The sequence below is a fragment of the Oncorhynchus keta genome, unplaced genomic scaffold (assembly GCF_023373465.1).
Source record: "Oncorhynchus keta strain PuntledgeMale-10-30-2019 unplaced genomic scaffold, Oket_V2 Un_contig_15750_pilon_pilon, whole genome shotgun sequence".
Taxonomy (NCBI): Eukaryota; Metazoa; Chordata; class Actinopteri; order Salmoniformes; family Salmonidae; genus Oncorhynchus; species Oncorhynchus keta.
The window spans coordinates 24,003-40,202 of record NW_026279494.1 but is presented as its reverse complement, the minus strand read 5'-3'; the positions used below and the strand labels follow the sequence as shown (position 1 = coordinate 40,202).

General features: G+C 49.1%; 2 long non-coding RNA genes across 6 annotated transcripts; both read left to right on the top strand.

Annotated features, from left to right (window-relative positions):
* The first annotated feature begins 72 nt into the window (after positions 1 to 72).
* Positions 73 to 4,865, top strand: LOC127919098 (uncharacterized). The gene is made up of 3 exons (XR_008101963.1): positions 73 to 268; positions 599 to 704; positions 4,843 to 4,865. It is a non-coding gene; the product is annotated as an uncharacterized LOC127919098 (long non-coding RNA).
* A 4,417-nt stretch (positions 4,866 to 9,282) lies between these two features.
* Positions 9,283 to 14,553, top strand: LOC127919097 (uncharacterized). Of its 5 annotated transcripts, XR_008101959.1 has the most exons (7): positions 9,283 to 9,334; positions 9,370 to 9,437; positions 11,684 to 11,751; positions 12,737 to 12,838; positions 13,501 to 13,602; positions 13,724 to 13,825; positions 14,344 to 14,553. It is a non-coding gene; the product is annotated as an uncharacterized LOC127919097 (long non-coding RNA). The 5 variants fall into 5 exon arrangements; XR_008101961.1 differs by lacking the exon at positions 14,344 to 14,553 and having other exon boundaries at positions 13,758 to 13,837; XR_008101962.1 differs by lacking the exons at positions 9,283 to 9,334; positions 9,370 to 9,437; positions 11,684 to 11,751; positions 14,344 to 14,553 and adding exons at positions 9,911 to 9,991; positions 11,035 to 11,102 and having other exon boundaries at positions 13,724 to 13,837.
* The last annotated feature ends 1,647 nt before the right edge of the window (positions 14,554 to 16,200 follow it).

Here is a 16,200-nt window from a genome sequence, read left to right as displayed (position 1 = left end):
CTGGAGGGTCTCTCTCCAGGAACAGGGTTCAGTGGTATAGACTATGTATAACCCCCCATCTCCCCCAGGAGTGGGAGGCTCTGCAGCAGAGTGTCCAGCGAAGGGAGAGGCGCTGTTGGAGACCAAGTCTAAGGTGACCCACCCCGTCTACAGCCTGTACTACCCAGAGGAGAAACATGAGTGGTGGTGGCTCTACATCGCTGACCGCAAGGACCAGACTCTAGTCTCCATGCCATACCACGTCTGCACACTCAAAGACACAGAGGAGGTGAGAGGGCGTGTGTGTGTGTGTGTGTGTGTGTGTGTGTGTGTGTGTGTGTGTGTGTGTTGCCTATGTGTAGTATGATGCTCAACAGTTTCCTGTGTGTATCAAGAACGGTCCACCACCCAAAGGACATCCAGACAACTTGACACAACTGTGGGAATCATTGGAGTCAATATGGGACCAGCAGCCCTGTAGAAACGATTTCTACAGCTTGTAGAGTCCATGACCCTGACAGATTGAGGCTGTTCTGAGGTGGGGGGTGGGAGAGGGCACTTGAATATTAGGAAGGTGTTCTTAATGTTTTGTATACTCGGTGTGTTCTCACTCCGACAGGTGGAGCTGAAGTTTCCAGCTCCCTCTAAAACAAGGGAACTACCAGTACTCTGTCATCCTCCGCTCAGACTCTTACCTGGGTCTGGACCAGATCAAACCCCTCAAGGTGAGACCTTACAACTCAGACTCTTACCTGTGTCTGTGTGTTTTAGAAACTAAAATGTTTAGTAAGTGAGAATAGGCATTGGTCTGAAGCTGAAAGAGAATTCACATGAGCACCACGATGCCTGGTCCACCCATGTTTTACAGCACCACGATGCCTGGTCCACCCATGTTTTACAGCACCACAATGCCTGGTCCACCCATGTTTTACAGCACCACAATGCCTGGTCCACCCATGTTTTACAGCACCACAATGCCTGGTCCACCCATGTTTTACAGCACCACGATGCCTGGTCCACCCATGTTTTACAGCACCACAATGCCTGGTCCACCCATGTTTTACAGCACCACAATGCCTGGTCCACCCATGTTTTACAGCACCACAATGCCTGGTCCACCCATGTTTTACAGCACCACAATGCCTGGTCCACCCATGTTTTACAGCACCACAATGCCTGGTCCACCCATGTTTTACAGCACCACAATGCCTGGTCCACCCATGTTTTACAGCACCACAATGCCTGGTCCACCCATGTTTTACAGCACCACAATGCCTGGTCCACCCATGTTTTACAGCACCACAATGCCTGGTCCACCCATGTTTTACAGCACCACAATGCCTGGTCCACCCATGTTTTACAGCACCACAATGCCTGGTCCACCCATGTTTACAGCACCACAATGCCTGGTCCACCCATGTTTTACAGCACCACAATGCCTGGTCCACCCATGTTTTACAGCACCACAATGCCTGGTCCACCCATGTTTTACAGCACCACAATGCCTGGTCCACCCATGTTTTACAGCACCACAATGCCTGGTCCACCCATGTTTTACAGCACCACAATGCCTGGTCCCATGGTTTACAGCACCACAATGCCTGTGCTTACAGCACCACTGCCATGTTTTACAGCACCACAATGCCTGGTCCACCCATGTTTTACAGCACCACAATGCCTGGTCCACCCATGTTTTACAGCACCACAATGCCTGGTCCACCCATGTTTTACAGCACCACAATGCCTGGTCCACCCATGTTTTACAGCACCACAATGCCTGGTCCACCCATGTTTTACAGCACCACAATGCCTTGTCCACCCATGTTTTACAGCACCACAATGCCTGGTCCACCCATGTTTTACAGCACCACAATGCCTGGTCCACCCATGTTTTACAGCACAATGCCTGGTCCACCCATGTTTTACAGCACCACAATGCCTGGTCCACCCACTGTTTTACAGCACCACAATGCCTTGTCCACCCATGTTTTACAGCACCACAATGCCTGGTCACCATGTTTTACAGCACCACAATGCCTGGTCCACCCATGTTTTACAGCACCACAATGCCTGGTCCACCCATGTTTTACAGCACCCACAATGCCTTGTCCACCCATGTTTTACAGCACCCACAATGCCTGGTCCACCCATGTTTTACAGCACCACGATGCCTGGTCCACCCATGTTTTACAGCACCACGATGCCTGGTCACCCATGTATTACAGCACCACGATGCCTGGTCCACCCATGTTTTACAGCACCACAATGCCTGGTCCACCCATGTTTTTGCAGCACCACAATGCCTGGTCCACCCATGTTTTACCCACAACACACAGCTTTGACCTACTGCAGGATTTATGTCATATTGTACTTCAGTCTAAGTGGAGATGTAGTTTGAAGTACAACAGGATTCAGACCAGCAGCTCATTTCTGTCTGCAGTCTCCGACTGTGTGTTGTAACTATATATTGTAACTGTGTTGTTATATTGTAACTGTGTGTTGTAACATATATTGTAACTGTGTGTTGTAACTATATATTGTAACTGTGTGTTGTAACTATATATTGTAACTGTGTGTTGTAACTATATTGTAACTGTGTTATTTGTAACTATATATTGTAACTGTGTGTTGTAACTATATATTGTAACTGTGTGTTGTAACTATATATTGTAACTGTGTGTTGTAATATATATTGTAACTGTGTGTTGTTGTAACTATATATTGTAACTGTGTGTTGTAACTATATATTGTAACTGTGTTTGTAACTATATATTGTAACTGTGTGTTGTAACTATATATTGCTATAACTGTGTGTTTGTAACTATATATTGCTAACTGTGTGTTGTAACTATATAATTATAACTGTGTGTTTGTAACTATATATTAGTAACTGTGTGTTGTAACTATATATTGTAACTGTGTGTTTGTAACTATATATTGTAACTGTGTGTTGTAACTATATATTGTAACTGTGTGTTGTAACTATATATTGTAACTGTGTTGTAACTATATATTGTAACTGTGTGTTGTAACTATATATTAGTAACTGTGTGTTGTAACTGTGTGTTGTAACTATATATTGTAACTGTGTGTTGTAACTATATATTGTAACTGTGTGTTGTAACTATATATTGTGACTGTGTGTTGTAACTATATATTGTAACTGTGTGTTCGTAACTGTGTTGTAACTATATATTGTAACTGTGTTGTAACTGTATATTGTAACTATATATTGTAACTGTGTGTTGTAACTATATATTGTAACTGTGTGTTGTAACTATATATTGTAACTGTGTGTTGTAACTATATATTTTAACTGTGTATTGTAACTATATATTGTAACTGTGTGTTGTAACTATATATTTTAACTGTGTATTGTAACTATATATTGTAACTGTGTGTTGTAACTATATATTGTAACTGTGTTGTAACTGTGTATTGTAACTATATATTGTAACTGTATTGTAACTATATATTGTAACTGGTATTGTAACTATATATTTTAACTGTGTGTTGTAAATATATATTTTAACTGTGTATTGTAAATATATATTGTAACTGTGTGTATTGTAACTATATATTGTAACTGTGTGTATTGTAACTATATATTGTAACTGTGTGTATTGTAACTATATATTGTAACTGTGTGTATTGTAACTATATATTGTAACTGTGTGTATTGTAACTATATATTGTAACTGTGTGTATTGTAACTATATATTGTAACTGTGTGTATTGTAACTATATATTGTAACTGTGTGTATTGTAACTATATATTGTAACTATATATTTTAACTGTGTATTGTAACTATATATTGTAACTGTATTGTAACTGTGTTGTAAACTATATTGTAACTGTGTATTGTAACTATATATTGTAACTGTATTGTAACTGTATTGTAACTGTGTTGTAACTATATATTGTTACTGTGTATTGTAACTATATATATTGTTACTGTGTATTGTAACTATATATTGTAACTGTGTATTGTAACTATATATTGTAACTGTGTATTGTAACTATATATTGTAACTGTGTATTGTAACTATATATTTTAACTGTGTATTGTAACTATATATTTTAACTGTGTATTGTAACTATATATTGTAACTATATATTGTAACTGTGTATTGTAACTGTGTATTGTAACTATATATTTTAACTGTGTGTTGTAACTATATATTTTAACTGTGTATTGTAACTATATATTTTAACTGTGTATTGTAACTATATATTGTAACTGTGTATTGTAACTATATATTTTAACTGTGTATTGTAACTATATATTGTAACTGTGTATTGTAACTATATATTGTAACTGTGTGTTGTAACTATATATTGTAACTGTGTGTTGTAACTATGTATTGTAACTGTGTGTTGTAACTATATATTTTAACTGTGTATTGTAACTATATATTGTAACTGTATTGTAACTATATATTTTAACTGTGTGTTGTAACTATATATTTTAACTGTGTATTGTAACTATATATTGTAACTGTATTGTAACTATATATGTGTAACTGTATTGTAACTATATTTTAACTGTGTGTTGTAACTATATATTGTAACTGTGTGTATTGTAACTGTATATTGTAACTGTGTGTTGTAACTATATATTGTAACTGTGTGTTGTAACTATATATTGTAACTGTGTGTTGTAACTATATATTGTAACTGTGTGTTGTAACTATATATTGTAACTGTGTGTTGTAACTATATATTGTAACTGTGTGTTGTAACTATATATTTTAACTGTGTGTTGTAACTATATATTTTAACTGTGTTGTAACTATATATTTTAACTGTGTTGTAACTATATATTTTAACTGTGTGTTGTAACTGTGTTTTAACCGTACCAGCTGGAGGTGCACGAGGCCAAGAGCGGTGTTGGATAACCACCCCCAGTGGGACATCCCAGAAACGGAGGAGGAAGGCGAGGAACAGGAGGACAGTGACGGGATTGAGGAGAGCGAAGAGGAGGATGAAGACAACGACTAAACACACACACACACAAACACACACACAACCACCCCAGGGCAGTTTGTACACACACACAACCACCCCAGGGCAGTTTGTACACACACACAACCACCCTAGGGCAGTTTGTACACACACACCCATACTGACATGGACTGTGGACTCTCCCTATGGCCCCGCCCCTCACATCCTTTTCTACAGAAACCTAGACTGGGTCATGTCCTGACTCTAATGTTCACTTTCACAGGAGAACTGTCAATATATATATCCAGCCCTGTGTGTCTGTGTCTGTCTGAATGAGAGTGTGTGTCTGTGTGTTTGAGAGAGAGAGAGAGGGTGTGTGTGTGTCTGTATCTGTCTGAATGAGAGAGTGTGTGTGTTTGATTAAGAGAGAGAGTGTGTGTCTGTGTGTTTGATTGAGAGAGAGTGTGTGTGTGTGTGTGTGTGTGTGTGTGTGTGTGTTTGTGTTTGAGAGAGAGAGTGTGAGTGTGTGTGTGTTTGATTGAGAGAGAGTGTGTGTGTGTGTGTTTTGAGAGAGAGTGTGTGTGTTTGTTTGAGAGAGAGAGAGTGTGTGTGTGTTTGATTGAGAGAGAGAGTGTGTGTCTGTGTGTTCCTCTTTCACACTGTGGTCTAGAGGACTTGTTACCGAGGCTCTGTGTGTAAACATCTTCCCTTATCAAAAATAAATATCAGAAATGGACTCAATTGAAATCATGACATTTTTGTATTTGTTCATAATTGAAGGAGTTGTCAACATCTCTCCCAGATTATGGGCAGTAGTATAGCAGGTTTCACGTAGAAATGCGTGTATAGATCTGTAATACTCATTGAAAGCAAGTCTGATATGTGGTAGAAACGTAGGTATGATATTTCTATGCTTTCTGGATTTAAGTTTCATTTTTTTATTTTGTCTAATTACTTTAGTGTTTTGTACGCTGGCTTTAAACCACAATGCCGGGAGGAGGGGGAGGACCGAGGGGACGGACGGGGAGGGACTGGACGGCCGGGGGAGGGACCGGACGACCGGGGAGGGGGTGGACCGGACGACCGGGTTTTACCAACTTGACTTAATGCTAGCGGCGTTAGCTGACGAACATCAGGAATCTTATCTATTTGGGATTTAATATTCCTTCTCTAGGATAACTTCCAAAGAGAAGTCATTTTCAAGGAGGAGGGGGGACGGGGGAGGACCGGGGTGGGGGGCGGGGGAGAGAGGAGCGAGGGGGAACCGGACGGCGACCGGGGAGGGGGAGAGGGAGCGAGGGGGGACCGGACTGACCGGGGGGAGGGGAGAGGAGGGACCCCGAGGGGACGACCGAGAGGGAGAGGAGGGACCGGGGGGAATGAGAGAGGACACATTCAGCCACTCAGTGGTCAAAATTAATCAGATTTATGTTTTAATCAATCAATCTAACCAGCCGTTCAACAACTGTCGATCTAGTTTATTTTATTATTTTGTAAATGAACACAGGGTTCAAATGCTCTATAAATATCATGTATTTTGTAGTTCTGTTGGGGAGAAAATACACTCTGAGTGGTGAATATCAATACTTATCGATTATTATTATTATTATTTACATTCGAGTGCAATCCTTCCTGGGAGGGGAAGGTTCAATTCAGACCGCTTTCATCACGACGCGCAGTCCCTCGTTACGGGAAGGCTCTAGATGCTGATCCCCCTCTCCCCCAATGTCTGAGGTTAGGATTGGGGAAGGGGCTCCTAGATGCTGATCCCCCTCTCCCCAATGTCTGAGGTTAGGGATTGGGGAAGGGGCTCCAGGGTGCTGATCCTCCTAGATGCTGAGGTTAGGATTGGGAAGGCCTCAGGTGCTGATCCTCTCCTAGATGCTGAGGTTAGGATTGGGGAAGGGCTCCAGATGCTGAGGTTAGGATTGGGGAAGGGGCTCCTAGATGCTGAGGTTAGGATTGGGGAAGGGCTCTAGATGCTGACCCCCCTCTCCCCAATGTCTGAGGTTAGGATTGGGGAAGGGGCCTTGATGCTGAGGTTAGGATTGGGGAAGGGGCTCTAGATGCTGATCCCCCTCTCCCCAATGTCTGAGGTTAGGATTGGGAAGGGGCTCCCGGTGCTGATCCCCTCCTAGATGCTGAGGTTAGGATTGGGGAAGGGGCTCCTAGATGCTGAGGTTAGGATTGGGGAAGGGCTCCTAGATGCTGAGGTTAGGATTGGGGAAGGGGCTCCTAGATGCTGACCCCCTCCCCAATGTCTGAGGTTAGGATTGGGGAAGGGGCCCTAGATGCTGAGGTTAGGATTGGGGGAAGGGGCTCTAGATGCTGATTCACCCTCCTCCCCAATGTCTGAGGTTATGATTGGGGAAGGGGCTCAAGATGCTGAGGTTAGGATTGGGGAGGGGCTCCTAGATGCTGAGGTTAGGATTGGGAGGGGCTCCTAGATGCTGAGGTTAGATTGGGGAAGGGGCTCCTAGATGCTGATTTCCCCCTCCCAATGTCTGAGGTTAGGATTGGGGAAGGGGCTCCTAGATGCTGAGGTTAGGATTGGGGAAGGGGCTCTAGATGCTGAGGTTAGGATTGGGGAGGGGGCTCCAGATGCTGAGGTTAGGATTGGGAAGGGGCTCTAGATGCTGAGGTTAGGATTGGGGAAGGGGCTTCCTAGATGCTGATCCCCCTCTCCCAATGTCTGAGGTTAGGATTGGGGAAGGGGCTCCAGGTGCTGATCCCCTCCTAGATGCTGAGGTTAGGATTGGGGAAGGGGCTCCCAGGTGCTGATCCCCCTCCTAGATGCTGAGGTTAGGATTGGGGGAAGGGGCTCCTAGATGCTGAGGTTAGATTGGGGAAGGGGCTCCTAGATGCTGAGGTTAGGATTGGGGAAGGGGCTCCTAGATGCTGACCCCCCCTCCCCAATGTCTGAGGTTAGGATTGGGGGAAGGGGCTCCTAGATGCTGAGGTTAGGATTGGAAGGGGCTCCTAGATGCTGATCCCCCCTCTCCCAATGTCTGAGGTTAGGATTGGGGAAGGGGCTCCCAGGTGCTGATCCTCCTAGATGCTGAGGTTAGGATTGGGGAAGGGGGCTCTAGATGCTGAGGTTAGGATTGTGGAAGGGGCTCCTAGATGCTGAGGTTAGGATTGGGAAGGGGCTCCTAGATGCTGACCCCCTCCCCAATGTCTGAGGTTAGGATTGGGGAAGGGGCTCCTAGATGCTGAGGTTAGGATTGGGGAAGGGGCTCTTAGATGCTGATTCATTCTCTTCTCCTCCCCAATGTCTGAGGTTATGATTGGGGAAGGGGCTCCAAGATGCTGAGGTTAGGATTGGGGAGGGGGCTCCTAGATGCTGAGGTTAGGATTGGGGAGGGGCTCTAGATGCTGAGGTTAGGATTGGGAAGGGGCTCCTAGATGCTGATTTCCCCTCCCCAATGTCTGAGGTTAGGATTGGGGAAGGGGCTCTAGATGCTGAGGTTAGGATTGGGGAAGGGGCTCCTAGATGCTGAGGTTAGATTGGGGAGGGGGCTCCTAGATGCTGAGGTTAGGATTGGGGAAGGCCTCTAGATGCTGAGGTTAGGGGATTGTGGAAGGGCTCCTAGATGCTGAGGTTAGGATTGGGAGGGCCCAAGATGCTGAGGTTAGGATTGGGGGAGGGGCCCTAGATGCTGAGGTTAGGATTGGGGAGGGGGCTCCTAGATGCTGAGGTTAGGATTGGGGAAGGGGCTCCTAGATGCTGATTTCCCCCCCCCAATGTCTGAGGTTAGGATTGGGGAAGGGGCCTTGGATGCTGAGGTTAGGATTGGGGAAGGCTCTAGATGCTGAGGTTAGGATTGGGGAAGGGGCTCCTAGATGCTGAGGTTAGGATTGGGGAGGGGCTCCAAGATGCTGAGGTTAGGATTGGGGAAGGGGCTCCTAGATGCTGAGGTTAGGATTGGGGAGGGGCTCCAAGATGCTGAGGTTAGGATTGGGGAGGGGCTCCAAGATGCTGAGGTTAGGATTGGGGAGGGGGCTCCTAGATGCTGATTCACCCTCTCCCTCCCCAATGTCTGAGGTTAGGATTGGGGAGGGGGCTCCTAGATGCTGAGGTTAGGATTGGGGAGGGGCCCTAGATGCTGAGGGTTAGGATTGGGAAGGGCTCCTAGATGCTGAGGTTAGGATTGGGGGAAGGGGCCTAGATGCTGAGGTTAGGATTGGGGGAGGGGGCTCCTAGATGCTGAGGTTAGATTGGGGAAGGGGGGCTCCTAGATGCTGAGGTTAGGATTGGGGAAGGCCTCTAGATGCTGAGGTTAGATTGGGGAGGCCCAGATGCTGAGGTTAGGATTGGGGAAGGGGCTCCTAGATGCTGAGGTTAGGGATTGGGGAAGGGGCTCCTAGATGCTGAGGTTAGGATTGGGGAAGGGGCTCCAAGATGCTGAGGTTAGGATTGGGGAGGGGGGCTCCAAGATGCTGAGGTTAGGATTGGGGAAGGGGCTCCTAGATGCTGAGGTTAGGATTGGGGAAGGGGCTCCTAGATGCTGAGGTTAGGATTGGGGAAGGGCTCCAAGATGCTGAGGTTAGGATTGGGGAAGGGGCTCCTAGATGCTGAGGTTAGGATTGGGGAGGGGCTCCAAGATGCTGAGGTTAGGATTGGGGAAGGGGCTCTAGATGCTGATTCACCCCCTCCCCTCCCAATGTCTGAGGTTAGGATTGGGGAGGGGCTCCTAGATGCTGAGGTTAGGATTGGGGAAGGGGCTCTAGATGCTGAGGTTAGGATTGGGGAGGGGCTCCAAGATGCTGAGGTTAGGATTGGGGAGGGCTCCAAGATGCTGAGGTTAGGATTGGGAGGGGCTCCTAGATGCTGATTCACCCCCTCCCCCTCCCCAATGTCTGAGGTTAGGATTGGGAGGGGGCTCCTAGATGCTGAGGTTAGGATTGGGGAGGGGGGCTCCTAGATGCTGAGGTTAGGATTGGGGAAGGGCTCCTAGATGCTGAGGTTAGGATTGGGGAAGGGGCCCTAGATGCTGAGGTTAGGATTGGGGAGGGGGCTCCTAGATGCTGAGGTTAGGATTGGGGAAGGGGCTCCTAGATGCTGAGGTTAGGATTGGGGAAGGGGCCCCTAGATGCTGAGGTTAGGATTGGGAGGGCTCCTAGATGCTGAGGTTAGGATTGGGGAAGGGGCTCTAGATGCTGAGGTTAGGATTGGGGAAGGGGCTCCTAGATGCTGAGGTTAGGATTGGGGAAGGGCCAAGATGCTGAGGTTAGGATTGGGGAGGGGCTCCAAGATGCTGAGGTTAGGATTGGGGGAAGGGGCTCCTAGATGCTGAGGTTAGGATTGGGGAAGGGGCTCTAGATGCTGAGGTTAGGGATTGGGGAAGGGGCTCCAAGATGCTGAGGTTAGGATTGGGGAAGGGCTCCTAGATGCTGAGGTTAGAATTGGGGAGGGGGCTCCAAGATGCTGAGGTTGGGATTGGGGGAAGGGGCTCCTAGATGCTGATTCACCCCTCCCCCTCCCCAATGTCTGAGGGTTAGGATTGGGAGGGGCTCCTAGATGCTGAGGTTAGGATTGGGGAGGGGGCACCAAGATGCTGAGGTTAGGATTGGGGAGGGGGCTCCTAGATGATTCACCCCTCCCTCCCCAATGTCTGAGGTTAGGATGGTCAGAGGGGGGCTCTAGATGCTGAGGTTAGGGATTGGGGAGGGGCCTCCTAGATGCTGAGGTTAGATTGGGGAAGGGGCTCCTAGATGCTGATCCCCCTCCCTCCCCCAATGTCTGAGGTTAGATTAGGGGAAGGGGCTCTAGATGCTGAGGTTAGGATTGGGAAGGGGCTCTAGATGCTGAGGTTAGGATTGGGGAAGGGGCTCCTAGATGCTGAGGGCTAGGATTGGAGGGCTCCAAGATGCTGAGGTTAGGATTGGGGAAGGGGCTCCTAGATGCTGAGGTTAGATTGGGAGGGGGCTCCAAGATGCTGAGGTTAGGATTGGGGAAGGGGCTCTAGATGCTGAGGTTAGGATTGGGGAGAGGGCTCCTAGGCTCCTAGATGCTGATTCACTTGCCCTCCCCAATGTCTGAGGTTAGGATTGGGAGGGGGCTCTAGATGCTGAGGTTAGGATTGGGGAGGGGGCTCCTAGATGCTGAGGTTAGGATTGGGGAAGGGGCTCCAAGATGCTGAGGTTAGGATTGGGGAAGGGGCTCCTAGATGCTGAGGTTAGGATTGGGGAGGGCTCCTAGATGCTGAGTCACCCCCTCTCCCCAATGTCTGAGGTTAGGATTGGGAAGGGGGGCTCCCAGGCTGATCCCTCCTAGATGCTGAGGTTAGGATTGGGGAAGGGGCTCCTAGATGCTGAGGTTAGGATTGGGAAGGGGCTCTAGATGCTGAGGTTAGGATTGGGGAAGGGGCTCTCTAGATGCTGACCCTCTCCCCCTCCCCCAATGTCTGAGGTTAGGATTGGGGGAAGGGGCTCCTAGATGCTGAGGTTAGGATTGGGGAAGGGGCTCCTAGATGCTGATTCACCTCTCCTCCCCAATGTCTGAGGTTATGATTGGGGAAGGGGCTCCTATGCTGAGGTTAGATTGGGGAAGGGGCTCTAGATGCTGAGGTTAGGATTGGGGAGAGGGGCCCTAGATGCTGAGGTTAGGATTGGGGAGGGGCTCCTAGATGCTGAGGTTAGGATTGGGGAGGGGGCTCCTAGATGCTGAGGTTAGGATCTGGGAAGGCTCCTAGATGCTGAGGTTAGGATTGGGGAAGGGGCTCCTAGATGCTGATTCCCCCCTCCCCAATGTCTGAGGTTAGGATTGGGGAAGGGGCTCCTAGATGCTGAGGTTAGGATTGGGGAAGGGGCTCCTAGATGCTGAGGTTAGGATTGGGGAAGGGGCTCTAGATGCTGATCCCCTCTCCCAATGTCTGAGGTTAGGATTGGGGAAGGGGCTCCCAGGTGCTCCCTCTAGATGCTGAGGTTAGGATTGGGGAAGGGGCCCTAGATGCTGAGGTTAGGATTGGGGAAGGGGCTCTAGATGCTGACCCCTCCCCAATGTCTGAGGTTAGGATTGGGGAAGGGGCTCCTAGATGCTGAGGTTAGGATTGGGGAAGGGGCTCCTAGATGCTGATTCACCCCTCCCCCTCCCCAATGTCTGAGGTTATGATTGGGGAAGGGGCTCCTACATGCTGAGGTTAGGATTGGGGAAGGGGCTCCTAGATGCTGAGGTTAGGATTGGGGAGGGCCTAGATGCTGAGGTTAGGATTGGGAAGGGGCTCCTAGATGCTGATTCCCCCTCCCCCCCTCCCCAATGTCTGAGGTTAGGATTGGGGAAGGGGCTCCTAGATGCTGAGGTTAGGATTGGGGAAGGGGCTCCAGATGCTGAGGTTAGGATTGGGAAGGGGCTCCTAGATGCTGAGGTTAGGATTGGGAGGGGGCTCCAAGATGCTGAGGTTAGGATTGGGGAAGGGGCTCCTAGATGCTGAGGTTAGGATTGGGAGGGGCTCCAAGATGCTGAGGTTAGGATTGGGAGGGGCTCCTAGATGCTGATTCACCTCCCCCCCTCCCCAATGTCTGAGGTTAGGATTGGGGAGGGGCTCTAGATGCTGAGGTTAGGATTGGGGAAGGGGCTCCTAGATGCTGATCCCCCCTCCCCAATGTCTGAGGTTAGGATTGGGGAAGGGGATCCTAGATGCTGAGGTTAGGATTGGGGAAGGGGCTCCTAGATGCTGAGGTTAGGATTGGGGAGGGGCTCCTAGATGCTGAGGTTAGGATTGGGGAAGGGGCTCTAGATGCTGAGGTTAGGATTGGGAAGGGGCTCCTAGATGCTGAGGTTAGGATTGGGGGGGGCTCCTAGATGCTGAGGTTAGGATTGGGGAAGGGGCTCCTAGATGCTGAGGTTAGGATTGGGGAAGGGGCTCCTAGATGCTGAGGTTAGGATTGGGGAAGGGGCTCCAAGATGCTGAGGTTAGGATTGGGAGGGGCTCCAAGATGCTGAGGTTAGGATTGGGGAGGGGGCTCCTAGATGCTGATTCCCCCTCCCCAATGTCTGAGGTTAGGATTGGGGAAGGGGCTCCTAGATGCTGAGGTTAGGATTGGGGAGGGGGCTCCTAGATGCTGAGTCACCCCTCCTCCCCAATGTCTGAGGTTAGGATTGGGGAAGGGGCTCTAGATGCTGAGGTTAGGATTGGGGAGGGGCTCATAGATGCTGATCCCCCTCCCTCCCCAATGTCTGAGGTTAGGATTGGGGAGGGGGCTCCTAGATGCTGAGGTTAGGATTGGGGAAGGGGCTCCAAGATGCTGAGGTTAGGATTGGGGAGGGCTCCTAGATGCTGAGGTTAGGATTGGGGAGGGGGCTCCTAGATGCTGAGGTTAGGATTGGGGAGGGGGCTCCTAGATGCTGAGGTTAGGATTGGGGAGGGGGCTCCTAGATGCTGAGGTTAGGATCTGGGAAGGGGCTCCTAGATGCTGAGGTTAGGATCGGGGAAGGGCTCCAAGATGCTGAGGTTAGGATTGGGGAAGGGCTCCTAGATGCTGAGGTTAGGATTGGGGAGGGGGCTCCTAGATGCTGAGGTTAGGATTGGGGAGGGGGCTCCTAGATGCTGATTCCCCCCTCCCCAATGTCTGAGGTTAGGATTGGGGAAGGGGCTCCTAGATGCTGAGGTTAGGATTGGGGAAGGGGCTCCTAGATGCTGAGGTTAGGATTGGGGAAGGGGCTCCTAGATGCTGAGGTTAGGATTGGGGAGGGGCTCCTAGATGCTGAGGTTAGGATTGGGGAGGGGCTCCTAGATGCTGAGGTTAGGATTGGGGAAGGGGCTCCTAGATGCTGATCCCCCCTCCCCAATGTCTGAGGTTAGGATTGGGGAAGGGGCTCCTAGATGCTGAGGTTAGGATTGGGGAAGGGGCTCCTAGATGCTGAGGTTAGGATTGGGGAAGGGGCTCCTAGATGCTGAGGTTAGGATTGGGGAGGGGCTCCTAGATGCTGAGGTTAGGATTGGGGAAGGGGCTCCTAGATGCTGAGGTTAGGATTGGGGAGGGGGCTCCTAGATGCTGAGGTTAGGATTGGGGAAGGGGCTCCTAGATGCTGAGGTTAGGATTGGGGAGGGGCTCCTAGGCTCCTAGATGCTGATTCACCCCCTCCCCTCCCCAATGTCTGAGGTTAGGATTGGGGAGGGGGCTCCTAGATGCTGAGGTTAGGATTGGGGAGGGGCTCCTAGATGCTGAGGTTAGGATTGGGGAAGGGGCTCCAAGATGCTGAGGTTAGGATTGGGGAAGGGCTCCTAGATGCTGAGGTTAGGATTGGGGAGGGGCTCTAGATGCTGAGTCACCCCCTCCCCAATGTCTGAGGTTAGGATTGGGGAAGGGGCTCCTAGATGCTGAGGTTAGGATTGGGGAGGGGGCTCATAGATGCTGATCCCCCTCCCCTCCCCAATGTCTGAGGTTAGATTGGGGAGGGGCTCCTAGATGCTGAGGTTAGGATTGGGGAAGGGGCTCCAAGATGCTGAGGTTAGGATTGGGGAGGGGGCTCCTAGATGCTGAGGTTAGGATTGGGGAGGGGGCTCCTAGATGCTGAGGTTAGGATTGGGGAGGGGGCTCCTAGATGCTGAGGTTAGGATTGGGGAAGGGGCTCCTAGATGCTGAGGTTAGGATCTGGGAAGGGGCTCCTAGATGCTGAGGTTAGGATCGGGAAGGGGCTCCAAGATGCTGAGGTTAGGATTGGGGAAGGGGCTCCTAGATGCTGAGGTTAGGATTGGGGAGGGGCTCCTAGATGCTGAGGTTAGGATTGGGGAGGGGCTCCTAGATGCTGATTCCCCCCTCCCCAATGTCTGAGGTTAGGATTGGGGAAGGGGCTCCTAGATGCTGAGGTTAGGATTGGGAAGGGGCTCTAGATGCTGAGGTTAGGATTGGGGAAGGGGCTCCTAGATGCTGAGGTTAGGATTGGGGAGGGGGCTCCTAGATGCTGAGGTTAGGATTGGGGAGGGGGCTCTAGATGCTGAGGTTAGGATTGGGAAGGGGCTCCTAGATGCTGATCCCCCCCCCCAATGTCTGAGGTTAGGATTGGGGAAGAGGAAACTGATACTAGATCTGTACATAAGGGCACCGCTGATCAAAACGAACTATAATAGATACCAAACACAATAACTATCGGCCCCTTTGGTTTACAAAACGGTCATTGTAAATGGAAAAACTATATATATATTATTATTTATAATAAAATAACTTTGAAATTAGATGATTCCGTCTGTTATCAAGGTTAATTTTCTCTCTCACAGGACTGTATACACACACACACACACACACACACACACACACACACACACACACACACACACACACACACACACACACACACACACACACACACACACACACACACACACACACACACACACACAGGACTGTATACACACATACACACACACACACACACACACACTGTATACACACACACACACACACACACACACACACAGGACTGTATACACACATACACACACACACACAGGACTGTATACATACACACACACACACACACACACACAGGACTGTATACACACACACACACACACACACAGGACTGTATACACACACACACACACACACACAGGACTGTATACACACACACATACACACACACAGGACTGTATATACACACACACATACACACACACATAAACAGGACTGTATATACACACACATACACACACACATAAACAGGACTGTATACACACACACACACACACACACACACACACACACACAGGACTGTATACACACACACACACACACACAGGACTGTATACACACACATAAACAGGACTGTATATACACACACACACACATACACAGGACTGTATACACACACACACACACACATACACACACACACACAGGACTGTATACACACACACATACACATACACACACACAGGACTGTATACACACACACATACACACACACACACACAACATGCGCGATGACTTAGGGGGTTCAACATGCACGTTGACTTGGGGGGGGGGTTAAACTTGCGCATTGACTTGATGCTCCAGGGCATTTCTTACAGAATACACTTCCTGTTTTCGCAGGACCATAAAGTAGCCTCATAGAACACATTCCTTTAATGGATATGATGTATTCATCATCTGGTGAAGGGACTGGGAGACTAGTCAGGATCGAGGGAAAGATGAACGGAGCAAAGTACAGAGAGATCCTTGATGAAAACCTGCTCCAGAGGGCTCAAGACCTCAGACTGGGGCGAAGGTTCACCTTCCAACAGGACAACGACCCTAAACACACTATCAAGACAACGCAGGTGTGGCTTCGGGAC